General features: G+C 36.4%; 1 protein-coding gene across 6 annotated transcripts in view; it reads right to left on the bottom strand.

Moving 5' to 3' along the window:
* Positions 1-15,268, bottom strand: part of FHIT (fragile histidine triad diadenosine triphosphatase) — a 1,538,293-nt gene that overhangs the window by 1,281,019 nt on the left and 242,006 nt on the right. Inside the window, exon 1 of one of the 6 annotated variants that reach the window (XM_074284233.1) lies at positions 10,151-10,362. The exons of the other annotated variants lie outside the window; for them this stretch is intronic. The gene's annotated coding sequence lies outside the window, so the exon portion shown is untranslated. Of the gene's footprint in view, positions 1-10,150; positions 10,363-15,268 lie in introns of those variants that run through there. 6 annotated transcript variants of the gene reach the window in all.

Here is a 15,268-nt window from a genome sequence, read left to right as displayed (position 1 = left end):
ACCCATCTCCTCTCTGACCCTCAATTTTCTCCCCTGAAAATTGGGCAGGATAACACTCATCCTGCCTCCCTCAAAGATTTGTGGTAGAGAGGCACTTTTCCAAATCTTCAAACACCATAAAAAAGGACCTATGATGCATATTACTGTACTCAGCATGAGGGCGAGACACAGCCAACTTTCTGAGTTCCATTTTCTTATCTGTAAAATGGGTGTAATAACAATTATCCTGAGTACTTCATAGGATTGCCATGAGGGAAGCACTCTGTTATTTAGACTATGTCCTCCTTGAGAGCAATGACTACATTTTTGTTCTTTTTTCTATCCACAGGCTGCAGCTCGATGCCTGGTATATACATACACAGCAGGTGCTTAATAAATGCTTATATAATGATAGATAACATGAGCTGTCATTTTGATTTGGCATAGCCACTGGGGAGAGTTGTTCTGATAAAATAGGGCACAGAGAACCACTGATAGCTCCAGTTCAGCGTCTTACAACTTGGGAGACTGAATAATCAGCCTTTGGGAGAAGCCCAGAAGCCTGAGAAATTAAATGATTTCACTAGATTCGTGCAGCCAGCATGTGTCACGAGCAGGGCTTGAATCTAGGTCTTCCTGACTACAAATGAAGTTCTCCATCAAACATGTCACACTGATTCTCATTGTACACAGTGGGTACTTAATAAAATACCTGTTAAATGGAAGGATTTAGAGGGAAGAGATTTTGGGGGAAAAAAAAAAGAAAAGAAAAACTCCCAGTCCAGATTAATCATTGAGAAGGAGGCACCATTTTTCTGAAAACTTAAACAGATCCATATTAATTTTGATTGCCTTGCAGAAAAAATGGTGAATCCAGCCCCGCTGCAGGAGAATTTGAATAACTGCATATATACCTAACCATTTAAGCATGAAGGAGAAGGGAATGACTCATTTTGAATTTCCCCAATCGGACATTCAATGCCAACTCTGATGTTTCTCTATGGAGTGAACCTAAGTGTGGAATAATATTCTTCCCAGGGCCCCATGCACAACGTGGACCAGTCCTAAAGCAAGGTAGAAGTCTGCCAATTATCAGTGGTGAGTGGATGGGGTCAGGTTGAGGGAGAGTGGAGTTTGGAGGTTGAGAAGGGGATAATTGAGCCTGTCAAATATTCTTCCCTCTACTGTTAAACCCCAAATAACAAATAACTAAAAATAAATTCAAAGTCACAGCACGTCTGGTATAATCACTTGTCATTTCTAAGTTATTTGGGTTTCTTTCACTCGTGGGAGAAATATACTTTCTCATTTAAAGCTCTGATGTAACAAATTCCATCGTCGCTTCGGCTCTCATTCTCTTTCAATGGGTCTGCCTTCGGTAAACTACAAATAGCTCAGCTCCATTGAACAATTGATAAACCTTAAAGATATTAAACTGGGGAAGAAAACTCAAAATTCTAAATTAAGACAACCAATGGTCAATCTCCAGGCAGGAGAAAACTCTTTAGCAATTAAATTAGAAGACAACCATAAGACTGAAGCTTTTTTATTTCTATACAGCAGGAAAAGTGGACTCTACTAGATCTTGTTGGGAAAAGTTTCAGACCGACCTATGCAATTCACAATGTGCACCATTTAGTGTACATCTTTTTGAGAGTCTTGAAGAACAGCTATAATGAAATGGCAGAAAGAGAGTTTTAGAGTCTTGAAGACTTGGACTCAAATCCTGCCTCTGACACAGAATGGTTCTGACTCTTAGCAAGTCCTTAGCCATCTAGAGCTCCTAGAACTCTCCCCCATGACAGAAATACAGAGAAAGGGTCAACCTAGATGAGGGGACATCTCTCATTTGGGAGATCCTTGCATCTTAAGTCTAGTCTCAGACCCTATATGAAGCAGCAGCATGGCGCACCAAAGTGGATGCTAGGCAATCAGTCAACAAGCATTTATTAAATGCTTAACCAGGCTCTGTGCTAAGCACTGTTAATAGAAAGACAAAGAATGAACATTCCCTATTCTCAAGGAATTTAATGGTCTTAGGATCAAGAAGATTTGAATTTTAATTAGGCAGTCATTAGTTAAGTGACCCTGTAGAAAGCATAGAAAATTTCTCAGCCTCAGTTTCCTTCACTGGAAAATGGAAATAAAAATACAACATTAACCACACAATGTGGTTATAAGGGTCAAATGGAAAATCTATGTAATATCTTTACAATTTTAAATTGCAAAAATATCCACCAACATATATATAATGAATATCCATTCACTGTATCTCTCTCTCTCTCTCTCTCTCTCTCTCTCTCTCTCTCTCTCTCTCTCTCTCTCTCTCCTCTCTCTCCTCTCTCTCTCTCTCTCTCTCTCTCTCTCTCTCTCTCTCTCTATATATATATATATATATATATATATGTACCCATATACTCATACATATATATATATATATATATATATATACGTACCCATATACACGTATATACACATAAAAATATCCCTCTTTCTACTGTCTCATGCTGCCTCCCAATATGACCTGGAACTACCTGCCTGTAGTACTACATATCTGACATATGTATGTATATGTCTCCATATTTTAAATGCTTCTTGTAGCAGTATATTTTTCGGGGATGTATGTATTGATAATGAGGTTGAAACATGACTTGCCAGAGCTAGCTCAGTGTTGAGAGGCTTTGCAGGAAAGTGTTGGAGAGGAGAGATATTACACTGACTACCAAATTGAAGGTCTACAGAGCCATTGTGCTGATCTCATTGTTGGATTCCTCTGAAATCTGGATGGTAGACCAATTCCATACCATGAAAATGAATCACTTCCATTTAAATTATCTTAGAAGATTCTGAAGATCTCCTGGCAGGATAACGTTAAGGGCCATGCCTAAGTGAAGGGGCAGGCCAATTTTCCCAGAGTCTCCACAGTTGTGAATCAGAACATGGAAGGAGTTGCAAAGCAGACTTTACTAATGCAGATGTTCCTCATGGATTGGGAATGAAAGAAATTGGAGGCAAGAGGGAAGAGAGAGAGGTCACAGAAGGCAACTGTCTCTCAGTTTCCTTGTATCATCATCATCCTTTCCCATGAAGAGATCCATTCTACAGCTCTGTTAGATCTCCAGCAGCCACTGGCCGGTGGCTCCCATAATACAACAGGATAAGATACCCAGCACTAAAGTCCTTTCTCCATCTAAATGGTCAAGCATTTAAACTCTACCACAATTCCATCAGGCTGTCCACATTATTCAAATAGCAAATGTACATTTGTTGTGATGGGGAGCCTATATATATTTTTTGTCAAAAAAAAAACCCCTATTTTATGGAAAACTCAAACAGGGCAAGCTCTCACAAGGTGATTAAAAATACCAATACAAGGACACTCTCAAGGTCTTTAGACCTTGAATAGATTGTATGATATGGGAGACACTGCCAAGGACCTCCCAGCATGGTGTGCCCTCATCAGAGAAGGCTCTGTGCTCTAAGAACAAAGCAGAATTGAATTAGATCAGGTGAAATATGAGATGCATAGTTAGAGAACCACCCCAAATGTTCATAGGGACTGTTTGTGTCCAACCTGTGGTAAGGTATTCTGAGCTCATATTGGTCTGATTGGCCACAGTCAGACCCATTAACTTGACTCTACCATAATGATATCATTTTGGTCTTCTTTGAGAACAAAGGACAACAAACAACCAATGTGTAAATATACTAGATAAATACATGCTTTTGTGTATATGTATACACACACATATATCTATCTGTTTATATGAATGTGTGTGTTACATATATCATTAAATCTATTAAAATTAATCCAAATATCCTGGGTTAGTAAATCTAATTGCTCTTCTTTAGTATTTGGTAAATTCCCCATTTTACAAGTGAAGAAAATGAAATTCAGGGATAGTACAAGTGACTTTTTCAAGATCACACTGACAGTAAATAGGAGAACCTGGATTTGAGCCAGGTTTTCCAACTCCAAAAATATCCCTCTTTCTACTGTCTCATGCTGCCTCCCAGTATGACCTGGAACTACCTGCCTGTCAACTAGCCAGATTGAGACTGAACAGATGGTATCACTTTGCCATATCATTTAGGATGCACTATTGAAGGGGCAAAGAGGGGGGAGATAACAATGATGAGCCAATCATGGACTCTGAAAGAAAGACCAGTCCAAATAGACCTTTCATATTGAGCTGAGCATGAGCAGCTCCAATAATAAGCCATCCCCAACAATCCACTGTTTTTCTTAAAGCAAAAGAATTTTGTTATTTCAGTCATACTTGACTCTTTGTGATTCTATTTGGAGTTTTCTTGGCAAAGATAATGGAGAGGTTTGTCATTTCCTTTTCCAGCTCACTTTATATATGAGGAAACTATAGCAGCAAACAGGGTTAAGTGACAAGCCCAAGATCACACAGCTCGCATGTGTCTGAAGTCAGATTTGAACTCAAGAAGATGAAGATTTAACATTTAATTCACCATACCACCTAGATGCCCCCAAAGCAAAGAAAATCGAGAGAAAACCACTACCAATTATAAATCAATTTAAACTTGAAAAATGTCAGATCTGGGTGAGAGTAGGGTGGGCTGGAAGTATTTGACCAATATTTGGAATACCATAGAGACAGCATGTATTATAGAGCATGGGTTCTTAATGTGAGGTCCATGAATTTGTCTATAAACATAAATATGCATATATGTGTAGTGGGCTGGAAGTTGTTCTTCGTTCTTGAAGAGGACCAAAATGACATCACTCTGTTAAAGCTGAGTTGAAGTGTGTCCAATTGTGGCTGATGAGACCAATAAGAGCTCAGAATGTGATATGAGGTAAGACACAAATAGTCCCTGTGAACATTTGGGATGGCTTCTCTAATTTCACACATCTCATGCTTCTTCTGGGCTAATTAATATCTGCTGTGTATGTGTTTATGTGCACACATATGTAGATGGATTTTCGTCATTGTACAGCAATATAATTGGTTTCTTTTTTGATCTTACATGTTTTATTTTATGCATTTTTCTGAGTAGGGGTTTAATTAATATCTGCTGTGTATGTGTTTATATGCACACATATGCATATGGATTTTCGTCATTGTACAGCAATATAATTGGTTTCTTTTTTGATCTTACATGTTTTATTTTATGCATTTTTTTCTGAGTAGGGGTTTACTAGACAGTCAAAGGGATCCATGATATGAAAAAAGCTTAAGAACAACCTCAGGTGTAAAGGGGAAAAGAAAAGACTTGAATCTAAGACCTGGATCCAAATTCTGCTTCGGACACTTATTAGCTCTATGAAGATGGATACCGGTGAGGTAGGAGTAATCACTTCCTCTCTCGGAGTGTCACATAGCTTCCTACAATTTATCTATCAAGTACAGGGTTTCTTGATTTTTTTTCCACTCATGACCCCTTTTCACTCAAGAGATATTTATGTGAACCCCAGACTTACAGGTATATAAAATAAGTATACAAATCAAACATTTACTGATAATAAATCATAATTCCATAACCCCTATCCAGTTACAAGACCCCATATTGGGTCACTAACCACAGTTTAAGAAGCTGGAGAGCAGTTTGGAACTATGCCCAAAGAGCTAACAAAGTGTGCATACTTTTTGATCTAGCTTTCTCTCTACTGGGAGTATATCCCAAAGAGATCATAAAGGAGGGAAAAGGACCCACATGTGCATAAAGATAGCCATTCTTTTGTAGTGGGAAGGAAGTGTAAACTGAGTGAATGCCCATCAATTGGAGAATGGCTGAATAAAGTATGGTATATAAATGCTATGGAATACTACTCTATTATAAGAAATGATGAGTTTCAGAAAGGTTTGACAGATTTACAGGAACTGAGGCTAAGTGAAGTGAGCAGAACCAAAAGAACATTATACACAACAAGATTATGTGATGATCAATTGTTTTTTTTATAATTTTTTCACAGTATATATGCATGAGTAATTTTTTTAATAATATTATCCCTTGTATTCATTTTTCCAAATTATCCCCTCCCTCCCCCTACTCCCTCCTCTAGATGACAGGCAATCTCATACATTTTACATGTGTTACAATATAACCTAGATACAATATATGTGTGTAAATACCATTTTCTTGTTGCACATTAAGTATTGGATTCCGAAGGTATAAGTAACCTGGGTAGATAGACAGTAGTGCTAACAATTTACATTCACTTCCCAGTGTTCCTTCTCTGGGTGTGGATGTTTCTGTCCATCATTGATCAATTGGAAGTGAGTTGGATCTTCTTTATGTTGAAGATTTCCACTTCCGTGATGATCAATTGTGATGGACTTTGCTCTTTTCAACAATGGAAGCTACTTCCAATAGATTCATGAAGGAGAGAGCCATCTGAATCCAGAAAGAGGACTGAATGTGGATCATAGCATAGTATTTTCACCATTTTTGTTATTGTTTGCTTGCTTATTTTTCTTTTTTGTTCCTTTTGATCTGATTTTTCTTGTGCAGAATGATAAATGCAGAAATACTTAAGAAGAATTGCACATGTTTAACCTATATTGGATTACTTGCTTCTGGGAGATTGGGGAGAGGGGGGAGAAAAATATGGAACACAAGATTTTGCAAGGGTGAACACTGAAAATAATCTTTGCATGTATTTTGAAAAAGAAAAGGCCATCATAAAAAAAATAACTCTAGACAATAAAAAAGTAGCTAGCTCAGCAAATAGAAAGTGATTAGTCACAATGACCCTTTAGATCCCTCCCAGCTTTTAGTCTATGATTCATAAGAAGGGCAGGAGGGCCCCACATTTACAAAATCCCAGATCCTTCTTTATATTCACATATTTGGTCCAATAGTATAACAAGATGCCTTACCAATAGACAGACAAGTGGTGTAATGTTCCACCATGTAGCAGAACATTAACTACCTTCTAATCATCATTTAATGAGTGTCCCTGGCAGAAGGGACTACATTGTGCATCCTGTGTACTTGTGACAGACTTAAGAACACACTAGTTCTCATCCATGCTTGACCATTTTCATGCAGAAATGATATTTCACTCCAGCATTTAACATTACTCTAGAGTCAGCTGCATTGAACCTCTTTTATTCTCTCTCATAACTATCTGAGAGAAGTTGTCATGTCTTATTCTTCTGAAGGCAGACTTGACTGTCTCTAGTCACTAGTGCAAAAGAAACATCAAAAAATGACATCTTTATCCATTTAGTTTTCATCATGGAAAGAAAAGTCAATTGGGAACAGCCAAAAAATTGGAATAAATGTCATATTTTTAATGGAGTGTCTGAGAAAAAATGAAATTTCTGAAGATGCCTCCTGGCTTTTTAAAGATATTTATATTTTTGACACAGAGAACAATATAGGTAAAGTGCACTACACAAAGCAAGAACTCACAAAATGCTGGTGGGAGCAGCAGTAACTGATGATGAAGATGTGGGGAAAGAAGAAGAATTCTGAGTCAAAGGAGAATGTAAGTCACTTGAGGGTAGGGACAATTTTGTCTTTTTCATTTTTATCATACTTATATATGACTTTGTTGGGCATCTAACGAATAAAGGAGAGGAGAAGAAAAGGGAAGAGAGAAGAGGAAAAGGGAGAAACATGGAGGAAAGGAGAAAGAATGTAAGTAGATGATTGTACAAAAGGATAAAGGGGGAGCAAAAGAAAAGTATTGACCATGGGAAAGAAGGCAAGTCAGTTTCTCTTTGAGGGTATCTGTCCTAACCCATAAAATGAGGCTCATAGGATTTTCAATATATCGTTATCAGATGACATTGAGTCCTCTCCCACATTTCAAAGAACTAGAATACTGCTGACTAAGAGATTCTATGATGTCCTGGAGATCACACAGGTAGAGTTAAATGGAATATTTTCAGAGTTTGTTTTTATTCCTCAAACTCCAGATGTATGAGCCTTTTTATATAAGCTATTTTAACTGGCATACAGAGAGGGAATGACCTAAAATCAATCTGGAAACATGAGCTGGAAGCAGACTATCCAAGTTTTTAATGATCAAGCAGAAGACCATTTATTGTTACCTAGAAGTAATAGAGACCCTGGAAGCTTGATGATCAGAAAAGTGACAGGGTGAGAATTCTCACTTGCAATGAATTATAATGACCACTAACATTTATAACAAGGGCAACTAGGTGGCACTGAGGTTAGAGCTCAGGAAGACCTGAGTTCAAATGTGGCCTCAGACACTTATTAACTGTGACATTGGGAAAGTTGCTTAATCCTGTTTGCCTCAGTTTCCTCATCTGTAAAATGAACTGGAAAAAGAAAGGGGAAACTATTCCAGTATCCTTGTTAAGAAAACTCACCAAAGAGTCACCAAAAAACAGATACAAATAAAAACCAATTAAAAACAAACATTTACATAGTATTTTAATGTTTATAATTCATTGCAAGTGAGAATTCTCACCAAGTCACTTTCTGATCATCAAGCTTCAAGGGTCTCTATTACTTCTAGGTGACAATAAATGGTCTTCTGCTTGATCACTAAAAACTTGGATAGTCTGCTTCCAGCTCATGTTTCCAGATTGATTTTAGGTCATTCTCTCTTTGTAAGAGGGCACCTGGTAGATTGAATAAAAAGCCAGTTTTGGATTTAGGAAGACCTGGAGTTACTTTTAATCTGAGCTTCAGTTGCTCCCACTAAAATGTATATAATCCTACCATATCTAACTGATAGGTTTGCTGTAAGGCTCAAGTAAGATAATGTGTGTAATATATTTTATGGACTTTAAATACATGGCCTGGATCTGTGATTTTATCTTATCCCGCTAAAGAATTCTTAGAGTGAAATCTTTTATACATCTCTAACATTTAATTGCCCAGGGAACTGAGGTTGGATGGTATAACCAAAGGAACCCAGCTGATTTCTATTAGTTCAGAACTTGAACCCAGATGCTTCTAATCTGAGGTCAGCCTTCTGTCCACTATACTATATCCCCAGCTCTGGACTTTGCCACCGTGAGTCAGCTGCCTTCTTACTCTGGAACATCCCCCTGTCTGTGAGCCCTCCTTTCCCATTAGTGAGTTCTTTGTTAATTTCTTTTTCTTCTTCTAGATCATTTTGGTGATACTCTCAACCAGTTTCATCGTTCTGCAGTCATGTCTCTTTTGTGTATTGTATTTCTTCATTAGGATGTAAGTTCTTTGAGGTCAGGGAGCACCTTTTTTTTGGTCTGTATTCATATTCCCAAAACTTAGCAAAATATCTGGCACGGGGAAAGCATTTAATCAGTTGCCTCTCTACATACTGCCTTTCACACAAATTTTAAAACACATTATATATATATATATATATATATATGTATATATATATATATACATATACGTATATGTATATACATATATACATATATATATATATATATATATATATATATATATATATATATATATATATCATTAGGATCCATCACAAGTACAAAACAAAAAAGCTTTTCTTTCCCTTTTCCTCTCTCTCCTATCCTCTACTCCCATACAAAGCCAGATTTCTAGACACTCTGTATAGCTCTTATTTTCTAAAAAGGCAGTTGGCCAGCATCTCCTTTTATTGAAATTCCAAAATCTAATTTATTTCATGAATTACAATATCCAAGGTTGATCCCTTTCTTTCTTAAGCAATGGAAGTTGCAGGCAAATGATACTGATTTATTATGTTTAACCACATAAGACTTTTGTATCACTGTCATAGAATGTAAAAAGGGGAACACTTCACGGATCATGATCAAACATAATTGTTAAGGTAGTATCTATCTAAAAGGTACCAAGATTGCATCATCCATTACATAGACTGCAAAATGTAACTTGATAAGATTTATGGTTTCACCAAAAACATTTCAGGTTTTAGCTTAACCTTATTGGGTATATAAAATTCTCACCACAGCTAAAGCATGCTGTTCAACTCTGGAAACCATACTTTATTTAAGAAGGACATTGATAAGCTAGAGGGCATCTAAGGGAAGACAAGAAGGAAGGCGATTAAGTCCATACCATAGGAGAACAGTTGAAGTAAATAAATTGTTTTAACAGGAAAAGACTCAAGGCTACATGATCCCTTTGTCCACATATCTAAAGAGTTTGTATATGAAAAGGGGAGACTTTCCCTGCTTGGCCCCAAAGGTAATAACCAGGAAGTTACTAAGAAGCAGAATTAGTCACTCACAATTAGAGCTCCTCAGAAGTAGAAAACGTTGCTTCAAAGGATGGAAGGTTCTCATACATTAGAGTTCTACTCCAATTGGGTGATCACTACATCAGATTCCATGTTATGATTTCCATGCAAATGATTCCCAAATTCATATATCCAGCTCTAGTCTCTATTTTCTGTGTAACATTCTCACTTTACCACCTATCTCTCAGATATTTCTCAACCATGTTCAAAACATGGTTTTGAACCATTTGAATTATGACCATTTGAACTATGACCTCACAATGCAAAAAACAAGAAACAAACAAACAAACAAAACAAACCAACCAAACAAACAAACAAAACAACCAACTCTCTTCTGAGTTTCCCTGTCACTGTCAAGAACACTATTATTCTTCTAAGTACTCAGGCTCAATACCTTGTTCTTACTCAAAACTACTTATTCTCACTCTTATCCCATATAGCTAATCCATGGCCAAGTGTTATTACTTTCTCCCCAATTTTTCTCAAATCCATCCTCTTCTCTGTACTCAACACAGCTATTTCTTTCTCTCTTCCTTGATGGTCTTCTTGCATGAAGTCTGTCTCTATTTCAATCTAAGCTCATTCAGCTACCAAAACGGTTTTCTAAAAGCATAGATAGGTCTGAATATGTCAACCCCTTACTCAATAAACTTCACTGACTCCCTATTACCTCTAGAGTGAAATATCAATTCTTTATAACCTGAACCCATTCAACATTTCAGGCCTTATAGTGAATCTGGTCTAGGCAAAATGGTCTAACTTGCTGTTTCTTATTTATTACACTCCATTACATCTGTTCTCTTCTCTCCATGCTTTCGTATTGAATGGCTTCCATCCCTTGATTTACTGTCATAAGTGTTGCAAATACTAAAAAAGAGAAAAAAAAAAAAGAAAAATATCTCCTGTCTTCAAGTAGTTTATGTTCTGCTAAGGTAAATTCAGCAAATAATTAGAAGCCATGGGAAATTTTCAAACTTCATGTTAGAAATTCATTTTAAACTTCTGTTCTAAGAACACTAATATCAGATCCATTCGTGAGTAGCAAAGAGGGTTATTGTACTCCATTTCCCATTGTTTCCCACCTATCAAGCTTTAGTGCTCCAAGCAGTTATCTAAAGATTCCACGTCACTAAACAATTTCTGATCAACATTGCTAGTGATGGACCTAGCTATTGGAACAGGAATATCACTCAATATTATTACCCTATAGAAGTTACTCAAATTCTGTTCCTACACTCCTTGCTTTGCAGCAGATCTGCAGCAGTTATTCTTAATTATGATGTTTTCTTTCCAAAGTGGATTTTATCAAAGCAGTAAATCTTGATGTCGATAAATTTTGACACACAATAAGAGTTTAATAAATGTTTGTTGAATGAATGAATGTTGATCCAAAGAAGAAGTCTTCCCTTAAAAATCGGGGCAGCTTATTCAAATAGATCAGCCATTGGGGGGGGGAAGTCAAATTCAGTATCCTGTTAAGAGGGGAAGGATGTTACCTTTACCCTCTCCTATCCTTAGTATAGACCAACAGAACCTATTTGTTTTAATCCTAAAAATCTATAGATAAAATCTAAGGATGTAAGTAAGGATCAGATTCAAAGTTAAAACTTGTCCCCACACATAGTGATCAGATGCCACTGCTTCTGAAAACACAGCATCTTCAACAGAAAATCGGTATCCTTGATCTTGACAGTGGAATTCTACAAAGTTCTGTCTTTATGTATCCAACCACATATGCCTGAAACTATTTAGGAATGAATTGTAAAATCACAATAGATCATAACTGCTTGAGAATAAGGAGTCTTGCTTTTTATCTTTTAAGCCTCAGGACCTTGGACAGAGCCTTGCAAACTAAGAACTTTTTAGCTAGCCTTATAGCCTAATAGGTTTGCAAAACTGGATATAGAGGGTGTCCCAGTGATCTTTTTAGTTCTATTTTAAGCTTTCATAACTATGGGATGCTGTATACATTATCCCATTTGATAACCTTGGTGCAACAAGGAGAAGGAGATCTGTAATACTATAGTTTTGGGGAACTCCTAATATGGAAACTAGGGAGTTGGGGAGGTAACCTGATCTGTCTAAGATTATTAAAAAAAAAAAAAAATCAGCGTCACAGGCAGGATTTGGCAAGGTTCCTTTGACTAGAGAGTCAGTACTCTTTCCAATGCATGATGCTGTGTCAATTCAACAGTCTTAAATCTATTTATTATTGAAGACAACATATTATTGGAAATGGGATACACAGAAAAGTCACAGCAATAAAAGTCACAGCAATAAAACAGTCCTCCCTAAGTTTCCAAATTGCAAGCTTCTGAGACATACATTAGCTACAAATCATTAAAATTGTTTACTATTTTTAAAATTTTATACTAAATGTTTTATTATTTACTAATTGTTTTACACTATATTTTACTAAAATGTTATCATATTTTACTAAATAAATGTTTCCATACTATGTGTGAGAGTGGGAGTTAGGACCTAATTTTATATGTGAAATTCCCATGAGAACTTACTTTATGTTCTGTAATTTAGAGTGACTTGGTACATGGAGAGTTCCAGTGACTTGTTCAGGGTCACACAGAGGTAAAACCTGAATTTAAATCTTTCTGCCTCTGCCTCACTATCCACTATATATATTTCTTCTCTCTTAATTCCACAACCTTTTCTACAATCCCTTAACAACCTTTTATGTAGCAACTTCTCTAACATATTCTGATGGTTTCTTTCTATGTTCTTCCTGCTCCACATTAGTGACTAACAAATCTATAAATCTACCATAAATCTTGTTCCCAAAGTCCAGTCTTCCACCACCACATGTCTGATAGATATCTCTATCTGTACATCCCATTGACATCTCACATGCAGCAATATCGAAATATGGAAAGCATCATCTCTATCCATTCTTCCCCAGAATTTACCTATTTCTGTCAAGGGCTACTGGGGTCCTCCAAGCCAACCAACTGAAAAATCAATAAGTTTTCACTAAGCACCTACTATGTGATAGATAGCTAGTGGTAATGTTAGCTTATCTATTTCAGAGGATTTTTGAGGCTTTTCCTCTCCTAATTTTCATATCTAGTCTTTACAAAGTCTCGTCAATTTTATCTCCACTCTTATATTCATGTCTTTTCTCTCACTGAAAGGGGTCACTACCAAAATTTAGGACCTAGATTACTGTTATATATACTTTCCTGGATCACTGCCATGTATTCCTAATTGGTCTTCTTGTTGCTTTCTTCATTCAATCAATCTTCCTGTGGTACATGGCCATGCCAGTCCCCTCCAGGGATTCTTGATTACACAAAAGGTTTTCCCTTATTTAAAAACCTCCAGGGATTCTTGATTACACAAAAGTTTTTCCACCATCCAGTTCCAACTTAACTTTTTGAGCTGATTTCATATGTTCAGTGTTCTGTGATGCAACCCAACAGTTTCTCAGTTCCCCCAATTCAATTCAGCATTCCCTCCCCTGCCTCTCTATCTATTTGCATAACTTCAACCTCCATCTACCTGAAATGTAGCCTATCCCCAACTCTGGCCTCTCAAGCTCCTCTTCCTTCTTCAAAGCTAATTATCACCTCTTACTACCCCTGTTAAATTTTTTCCTCACATCACTTAGCACTAGCTTATTCTTCAAATTAGGAGTTACTTATTTGTATAAGCTGGATGTAAACTCCTTGAGGGCAAAAACTAGTTCTTCTAACACAGACTCTTATACACAGTAAGTGTATAAGTTAAAAACTCTTCTTGAACTTATTTAAGGCCATTTTCCTTCCTTTCTCTCAACTGGAAGGGAGGAAGAGAAAAAATCCTGCATCATTCTAAAATTGTCCAAATTATTTAACCCCTGACACAAAGGGTAAATTGTATCTTGGATAAGGACACTAAAAATCAGATATTCATACAAATTACCAACATCATGTATTCATTTGGAATCTTAATTGTGGTTAAATATTAAAAATGCCTAAAACTAATCTACACCAAGATTTATTGCTCTGACAAAACTGACTTGGAAAGGAGACTATTGTAATTAGGAGTGAATGCCCTGGATCTGCAGCAAAGCAAAGCATAGGGGAACAAGTTTTCAGCACCACCCTCAGGGTATAATTGGGTGATGCTTTATTTTTAAGAAATGAGCTACGTTGTAATAAAAATGTGGAGATTTATGAGATTTTTACAGAGAAGTTCGATTTACTCCCACTATCCCAAATAAAGCAATTGTAGAGTCAACCTCAATAATGATACTCTGAGAGGCTTTATAATAGCTAAATACCCCCTTATATCTTTTGTTATTACAAACCAAACAACCAAATTATGTAGCTACAGACTTGATAAAAAGACAACTGGAAAATGGGGATTTGAAATGCAAATATCTGAAATACAAACTGAAAAGGAAAAATATTCTATACATCATTTTTTTTAACTTATAGAAATAGAGGAAAGTATTTTCTTTTTCCTCTATGCTAGCAGATAATTATCTATTGTAGCAGAAAAGCTTTTCCCCACCCCACCCCTCAAAAAAAACCTGATATAAAAATAATACAAAAAGTAAACTGCATCTTAAAGTTGGCAAAATACTTTTATATGCTTTATCTTATTTGAGCTTATGAAGTAGTCCTTGCCATCCATTAATCAACAAGTTTTTGTTAACTACTTATTACCTCCCAGGCATAGTGCTAAACACTAGGATATACAGAAAAAGCAAAAAATAACCCCTCCCCTCAGGGGACATTCATTCTACTTCAGCAAAACATGTATAAATCAGAACATGCAAGATAAATACAGATTAAGAGGAATACATTCGTAGAAGGGGAAGGGCATTAATATTTGGGAGGAATGGGTATTGATGATAAAAAATAGTAATGATAATAATACCAATTTGTGCCTTTTAGGTACATAGTAGCTACTATATAAAGGTTAGCTTTTATAATCATCATCTTCATTATCAGTATTTCACTCTCTGACACTCAGTGTCCCCATCTGTAAAATGAGTAGGTTGCACAAAATGACCTGTAAGTTTTCTTCCAATTCTAAATACAGACTCCTACGATTTTGTTTGATCCTCAAAATAATCTTGTGATAGAGAAACAATGGACAATGTCATCC

Source organism: Sminthopsis crassicaudata, chromosome 1 (assembly GCF_048593235.1).
Source record: "Sminthopsis crassicaudata isolate SCR6 chromosome 1, ASM4859323v1, whole genome shotgun sequence".
NCBI lineage: Eukaryota > Metazoa > Chordata > Mammalia > Dasyuromorphia > Dasyuridae > Sminthopsis > Sminthopsis crassicaudata.
The sequence above is the reverse complement of the archived record's forward strand: the minus strand, read 5'-3'. Positions and strand labels throughout refer to the sequence as shown.